Source organism: Nomascus leucogenys, chromosome 4, assembly GCF_006542625.1.
Source record: "Nomascus leucogenys isolate Asia chromosome 4, Asia_NLE_v1, whole genome shotgun sequence".
Taxonomy (NCBI): Eukaryota; Metazoa; Chordata; class Mammalia; order Primates; family Hylobatidae; genus Nomascus; species Nomascus leucogenys.
The window spans coordinates 140005926-140013433 of NC_044384.1; the positions used below are offsets into that span (position 1 = coordinate 140005926).

The 7508-nt window shown below is 50.1% G+C and overlaps 1 non-coding gene across 1 annotated transcript; it reads left to right on the forward strand.

Annotated features, from left to right (window-relative positions):
* The first annotated feature begins 202 nt into the window (after positions 1-202).
* On the forward strand, positions 203-309 carry LOC115834865. Its single transcript, XR_004029866.1, has one exon. It is a non-coding gene; the product is annotated as a U6 spliceosomal RNA (small nuclear RNA).
* The last annotated feature ends 7199 nt before the right edge of the window (positions 310-7508 follow it).

The window sequence follows — 7508 nt, forward strand, 5'->3', positions numbered from 1 at the left end:
ATGGTGCGCCTGTGCTGCCTCCTGCAAGATTTATAGATGCTTCCGCGTGCTGGCAAGATTCTGCTTCTTGAGCTGGTTAGGGGCTACACAGGACTTTGCTTTACAACTCTTTGTGAATGTCCGTTTTTGTTTTATGCACTTTCTATGTGTATGTTTCACTATACCATTTCTTTAAAGAAACACTTACAAAAAAGCAAATCTGGTGCTCGCTTTGGCAGCACATATACTAAAATTGGCACGATACAGAGAAGATTAGCACGGCACCTGCACAAGGATAACACGTAAATTCGTGAAGTGTTTTTTTTTTAAAGCAAACCTGTAGAAGAAAATGTTAGATGCCGAAAAACATTTAGTTATTCAGGCTGGGCACGGTGGCTTATGCCTGTAATCCCAATACTCTAAGAGGCCAGTGCAGGTGGATCACCTGAGGTCAAGAGTTCGAGACCAGCCTGGCCAACATGGCGAAACCACATCTCTACTAAAAATACAAAAATTAGCCAAGTGCAGTGGCACATGCCTATAATCCCAGCTGCTTGGGAGGGTGAGGTAGGAGAATCACTTCAATCCGGGAGGTGGAGGTTGCAGTGAGCCAAGATCACACCACTGCACTCCAGCCTGGGCAACAGACTGAAACTCCATCTCAAACAAACAAACAAACAACAACAACAAAAACCCACATTTAGTTATTCAGGGGAAATTATTATTCAGGATAGCGTTCCCTACCTTAACACCATCTCAGTTCTCTCCTTTCTGAAGAATATCCCTGATTCTCCATTATTTCAAATAACTGTCCTTTCTCAGCCAAGCTCCTAAGATGGCTATTCTAAAACCACCACCTCTCCTTTCACTCCCCTTTCCCTTCTGTGAGCTGTGGCTGTCAGGCTGTGCCTCAGCTGAGAATGCACCAATGGCTTCTAGCAGCAAACCCATCTCCCTTATGCTTCTGAGGCCCGGACCATTGCTCCCTGCCATCCTTCTCCCACTGCAGAGAGCTCTGCCCTCCAACCTGCATCGGTCTCATCCCAGTGCACGACGGTGCACTGGGTACAATTCCAGGGTCAGGACCTGTAAATGACAGGGGATGGTATCACCTGGCCTTGCATCAGAGCTACCTGAAGTTTCTAAAAACACCCATTCCTCAGCCTCACTCCAGAGGACTTGCCAGGAAGGAAGCTCTAGAAGGAGGATTCTCACCCCCAGCACCTCCCATGGGCCACGCACTGCCCATACTTTGGACACTTTAGTCCTCCCCCAATTCTAACGAGTGGGTGCTATGATTGTCCTCATTTTGCAGAGTCCCGAGGAAACTGAGGCTCAGAGAAGCTGAGAAACATGGAGTGGGTCCTGTGGGTGGGAGTGCTGGGCCAGAATTTGAAACCAGAACTGTGCGGCTACTCTGCCCACACTTTTGCCGTGCTTTGCTAACCTAGTATCTAGAGCAGCAGCGTTTCTCAAACTTGTCTGCACACATGCATTGCCCAGGGGAGCTCATTCTTTCTAACCCAGCAGGTCTGGGCGGGGCCTGGGAGGCTGCTTTTCTAACAAGCTCCTGGGTGCTGTGCTGCAATGCTGATGCAAGAGGGGAGACAGAATGGGAATAAATGTGACCCACCCCATCACCAGGCTTTCCCTGCTTTAGGGTAGGTCAGCTAAGGTTGAGGAAATAGATGGGCCTCTCACCACCATCCTCACCAGAGCCAGCCACAGCCTGGAGGCCCCTCACCCAGAGGGGCTGCCTCCGTCCTGCCTGTATAGATCAGACACAAGGCTCAGCTTCTGCCCAGGCTGCGCAAGAGCTTAAGGTTGTAAAAACGTCACTAAAGGTGGGAGGAGATGGCAGGGAGAAGCTTCATCTCAGGGTCAGGGCGTCAGGCATCTGACCAGCTTCTCTCAGCTCTGCAGCCTTCCCGGAAGTGCACGCTCTGCACATGTGGTCCCCCTGCCAGGTAGAGTCAAGTCCCTGCTCCAGAAGTTTCCCTACCTGGGAGCAGCCTCCAGGCCGCTCTGCCTTTGCCCAGCCTCTGGCTTTCCGGGAAATAAAATACTCTTCATCACATTGCATGTTCCTCAGAGAAAAAGTATTGGGAGCCCTTTGTAAAAGTTTCTATGTTGTTCTTTTTCTTTTCAAATGTAAATTCTGTACTTATAGGCCTGAGAAAGAGACGAAGCACCATATATAGTGGTCACTTCCAGGCCTTTTCCAACCGAGAGTCTTTCTCCTGGGGATGTGGAGGGGGCTCTTCTTTGAAGCTCCTTTTGGGGCGCAGCTTCCCAGTTAAGCCTGTTGTCAGTGTCTCCACCTGTTTCACCATGTGGCACACACAGCACATGACACTCTGCGTGCCACATGCCGGGATGCAGAAGGCCGCCGCACCTGAGGCTGTGAGTGCACCTGGGGTCCCCTGGGGCCGAGGACCTCAGGACCTCACACACTCATGCTGTGTTCATAGCACTGCAGTCAAGAAGTTCTGCATGGAGACTCTCACCCTCCCCTCCAGGACACTCACTGCCCACACATTCTGCCAGAAGGACAGAGGGCATCAGTAGAAGCCATCAGAATAGCAAGGTAAGACTGAGAAGCAAGTGTCACGGAGGGTAGCCCAGCACCATTAGGGCTCTGAGGTGACCTGGAGATGGGGCTGAATTCTGAGCTGAGTCCTCAGAGCACAAGCCCACCCTGTGTCTTCGAGAGGGTGCCCTACCTTCATCTCTCTCTCTCTCTCCATCCCCCTCCCACCCATCCCTGCTTCTCTCTCAGCCAGAATTGTTCATCACATTGACCCCTCCCTTGTTCCCCCACCTGAGTCCCAGGAGTATGTTCTCTGTATGGGTACAGCATGCTGTGAGCTGCAGCAGCACAGCAATGGGCAGAAGTTCCTACCTCTGAGGCCCTGGCAGCCCTTGCTTCAAAATCTGCCCCACTTGAAGCTGGGCCTGTGAGTGCCAGGGGGTGAACGCCTGCTCGCTTGTTCTGCTCACAAGCAGTTTATGGGCAGGGTTGTCAGGCAAAGCAGCAGACCACTTGAGGTCCAGGTTGCTTTCTGACCAGACCTGGGGACCTGCTTGTCCCTGCTCCCTGGGATACTGCCTGTCGGGAGCTGAGTCACATCCATCGCACCTGCCCTCATCCAGTCTGAACAGGTGCCACCCATGCTGACCTTTTCCAAGAATAGTCAACGTGGCCTCCCTCTCTCTCTCTTCTGAAACTGGTTTTATGTAGAATGAGAAGCGGGGCCATCTTCAGGTCTCTGCATTTCCTGGGTGTGATTTTGCTGTCAATCACTCCCAGGATAACTTGGCCATCTGGCCTGATGGGCTTTCCAGAATGCATTCCACCGCTTCTAGTCCTGCAGCTCACCTTTCTAGTTGTATCCAGATACAGAAGTGGCTTCTTTCTCCTGGTGGTGTGTGGCAGGAAACCTTGCAGCTCTCCTTAATGTGACATTTCCCTTTAAGCTCTACTCACACAGGACTGAAGACCTCTGTGGTGTTGTCACCACATAGAATTCCCAAACCTGAGACGCTCAGCTGGCCTCTGTCTCTTCCCCAGCAGTTCAGCCCACCCCGTCACAATCCAAGGATGTTTGCCAGACACAGGTCCAAAGCCACCTCCCCAGATGCTGACTGAGTCTGCATTCTCGCCCATGCCTATGGTACTAGAGGCACAGGGGCCCTGCAACGCTCCCTACCAGTGATGAATAAGAAATGTCTGGGGGACTAAAACATCAGACTGAAAAAGAGTGAGGAACATTGAGGAATGGTGGATGTTGGCTACAGATCTCAGGGAGCCCAAGGCAGGAGAGGGATTCTGCCCTTGGATCCACTGCCCTCAATAACCACTGTAGGGCCTTGAGAGGAGAGAAGATAAGGAGAACAAGCCAAAGGGGCCCGTCCCGGCGAAGGCCACACACCTGCCTGCCCGGTGATAACACGGCATTCGACCCCTTTCCTGAGAAGGGCTGCCAGCTTCCCGGGCCCGCGGCTGTGTTGACTCTGGTAAGAGGGAGGATGCTATCAGCTCACAAGGTCTGAGCTTCAAGACCCGGGCAGAGCAGCCGGCCGATAAGCTAAGTGGGGCCTGTAACTGCTCCAGCACAGGTGCACGACCCACCCTGTTTTCCTCTGGCACCAGCCCTGCTGGCTTGTCAAAGACTGCCCCGCTCTCAGGCCTGTGGGAGCGAGATGGCAAGCTTGTACCCTCACACTAGAGCTGTTGGCCTTTATGTGGACATCCTCTAACATCATGGTTCTTTATCTTTTGGGGTGGAAGGGGACCCTTTGAGAAGCTGATAAAAACCCAGCACCCTCTCCTCTAAAAAAAATATAACATCTAGTCTGCAGTTGGGCGTTAAAAGTCGGCAAAAGGGCTTTGATTCCCTGGAGCAAGGTGAGTGGGAATTGGGATAAGTGTTACCTGAGGTTCAACACCGATGAGGAGAGAAAGGCAGAGAGCATGATCTCTCTAAGAGTGCCCAGGGAATGAAGAAAGGACACCATGTCCCTGAACAATAGAGTCAGGCATTGGGAGAGCATTTTCAGGTGGTCCTGGCTTGATCACCCAGCTGGGGAAGATCACGGCAGGTGTTCAGTAAGATTATTCACAAGAAGCTTGGGAGTAACATGGAAGTATCTTCTTACCTCTTTTCTCTGTGGTTTTTAGTAAATAATTTTAGAACACCATGATGGAATCTGTGCATGGCCGTCAGGATGCCGGACAACTTTCAAAGTCGGCTGCTGTGACAGACGCTAAGGTGGCCCCGTGACCCCTGCCTGCTGCTTCTCCTTTCTATGGGGAATCCCTTCCCACTGGGACATCCCATCACCTTCACCATACTCCGTTGGTTAGAGGCAGAACTAACAGAAGGTGATGGGATGTTCCCTCCTTGACTAGGTTACATATGGAAGACTCCATCTTGCTAGCAGACACCTCTCCTTCTGGCTTGACAGAATCAATGCCAAGTGGAGAAGGAACTTGTTGGGAGAAATTTCCAGAAGGCTGTAGGAACTGGGAGTGGCTTCCAAGAGGGCAACCACCAGCCAGTAGCCCACAAGAAACCAGGTCCCTTGGTCATAAAACTACAAGCAAATGAACTCGGCCAGCAACATGCGTGAGTTTAGAAGCAGATTCTGCTTCAATTGAGCTTCCAGATGAGAACCCAGTCCTAGATAATGCCAGGTTTGCAGGCTTGTGATCCCCTAACCAGGGGATCCAGCTAGGCTGTGCCTAGACCCCTGACCACAGAAACTACAAGATAATGTGTCTTGTTTCAAGCCAATAAGTTTGCTACACAGCAATCGATAACTATTACAACCATAGACCAAGAAAGTAGCTAAATGGCTTTCTGTTCTCATATTGTGGTGATGAGAAGTATCCATACTAGTAGACAGTGATTTATTCAGGTTCCAAAACTTGGTTAAATATCGCAACACAATGTACAAACACAGAAATCACTGTGTTTGCTTTGAGTTTATAAAGTTCTGGACAATATGCTGGAAGAGGAATTCCTTTTATCCTGTGAATTCGTTCTGTAACTAAACGTAATCCCTGGAACTGTGACTGTGAGTCATCATCTCTTGAGTTCAGAGAACTCAAATTTGCTTCCTCCTCAAAAGAACCCAAGACAGAGACAAGGGACGTGGGAGGTGCAGTTACTACAGAGCTGGCAAAACCTGTCCAAGAGATTTAAAGATCTCTGAGTTGTCATCACCCAGGCTGCCTAACACTCTCATTTGGAGAGCTTTCATATAACTTCAGATTAGTTATGCTAACCTGATTTCTGATGACCAAATCACATGCTGATTTTGCAGGCTTCTACTTATTTTGGGTGTGTCTCTTTTTTGTGTGTTTGTTTGTTTGTTTGAGATAGAGTCTCACTCTGTCACCCAGGCTGGAGTGCAGTGGTGCGATCTCGGCTCACTGCAACCTCTGCCTCCTGGGTTCAAATGATTCTCCTATCTCAGCCTCCCAAGTAGCTGAGATTACAGGTGCATGCCACCACACCTGGATAATTTGTGTATTTTTGGTAGAGACAGGGTTTCACCATGTTAGCCAGGCTGGTCTCAAACTCCTGGCCTCAAGTGATCTACCCACCTCAGCTTCCCAAAGTGCTGGGATTAAAGGCATGAGCCACCATGCCCAGCCAGGTGTGTTTCTTATTAATCATGGCATAATACTAACATTTCTGTAACATCTGATGATATATTTTTACTCTTCTATTTAAGCGGCATTTGTTGGGTCCCAGTTGTGATGCCAGGGACCATGGGAGTTTAAAGAGGATAAAAATAATCTTAGGGATGTTAAGTGGCCTGCTCAGTCACTTAGATCACAAGCAATGGGTCCAAGGTTGTAATTCAGTCTTCTGACCACAGATCCCTTTTGGCCATCATGTGATGGTACAGGAAAAACCCAACCCCTTTGCTTTAAGGTTACACTTGACCTTTCAAAGAATATTCCATCTTGCTCCTACTCAATTTAACATGCAATCATTGAACACCTACCCTCACAATCTCAGAGACAAGTGCTGGGCCAGATGGACCACTCAAAGAGCCTCTTAAATCTAAGTATCAAGGCTCTCTTCCCCGAGCTTCCCTCCCTTCCTTCTCTGTGCTCCTGAGATGCCTTTCTACCATCTCCTGAGGTTCCTGTCCTCCTGCTGGCTCCCAGATCCCCATGCCCATCCTTTTGCCTCCTGGTACTGACCTGGACAAAGTCACTAAACCCCATACAGTGGCTGTCCCCTTTTTCTTTCCTCCATAAGCATGTTGCAAGGACAAATTCCTCTTTCCTTCCGCACTCATTAGGCCTAAATCCCTCTCCCCTCCTAGATAGCTCATTGACAGCCTGTTGCATAAGTCCTGGATTCTGGGGACAGATCTGCAGGACTCCACTTGGGTGCTCTCTATTTTTCCTGAATGTTCTCTTCCCTTTCCACGGTTCCCTTCTCCCAGCCCTTCATCGCCTGCTCCACCTTCTGCCTCCATGCTGTCCCCGGTCCAGACACCCTAGACTGAGAAACTGGCACTCCCAGACTCTTATTTACCTACATATCAGATCCCTCAGTAGTGCCTACAGCCCAGGCTCTACACCGGGCTGGCTCCTGTGGGAGGTGGGAGTGGGTTTCTCCAGCTTCTCTAGGTATGCTGATATCTTGATTCCTGCAGAATTAAGTACAAGTCAGCTATTCCCAAGCAGTGGATGTAGATAGGGTATGAATACCTTGTCAAACATAAAAGCCCTTGGTGAGCTAATAACTGGATTGACTCATTTCCCCAGGCAGGTAGCTTCATGGGTGAGAGCCCGGCAACCTGTCGCCAGGGTTGGTTGGGCAGGAAAAAATGCATCCAGTCTCTGCAGCATCTGTCCTGGGAAGGGCCAGCCCTCTTGAGCTCTGAGTGTGTTTTTTTCGTATTGGCTATACCAGGTTCCTGGAGAGGCAAAAGTGAAAGGCAACTCTCAGGTCGTGGCTTCCTTGAGGAGGCTGGGGCGCCCGTCCGTCCATCCAGACTTC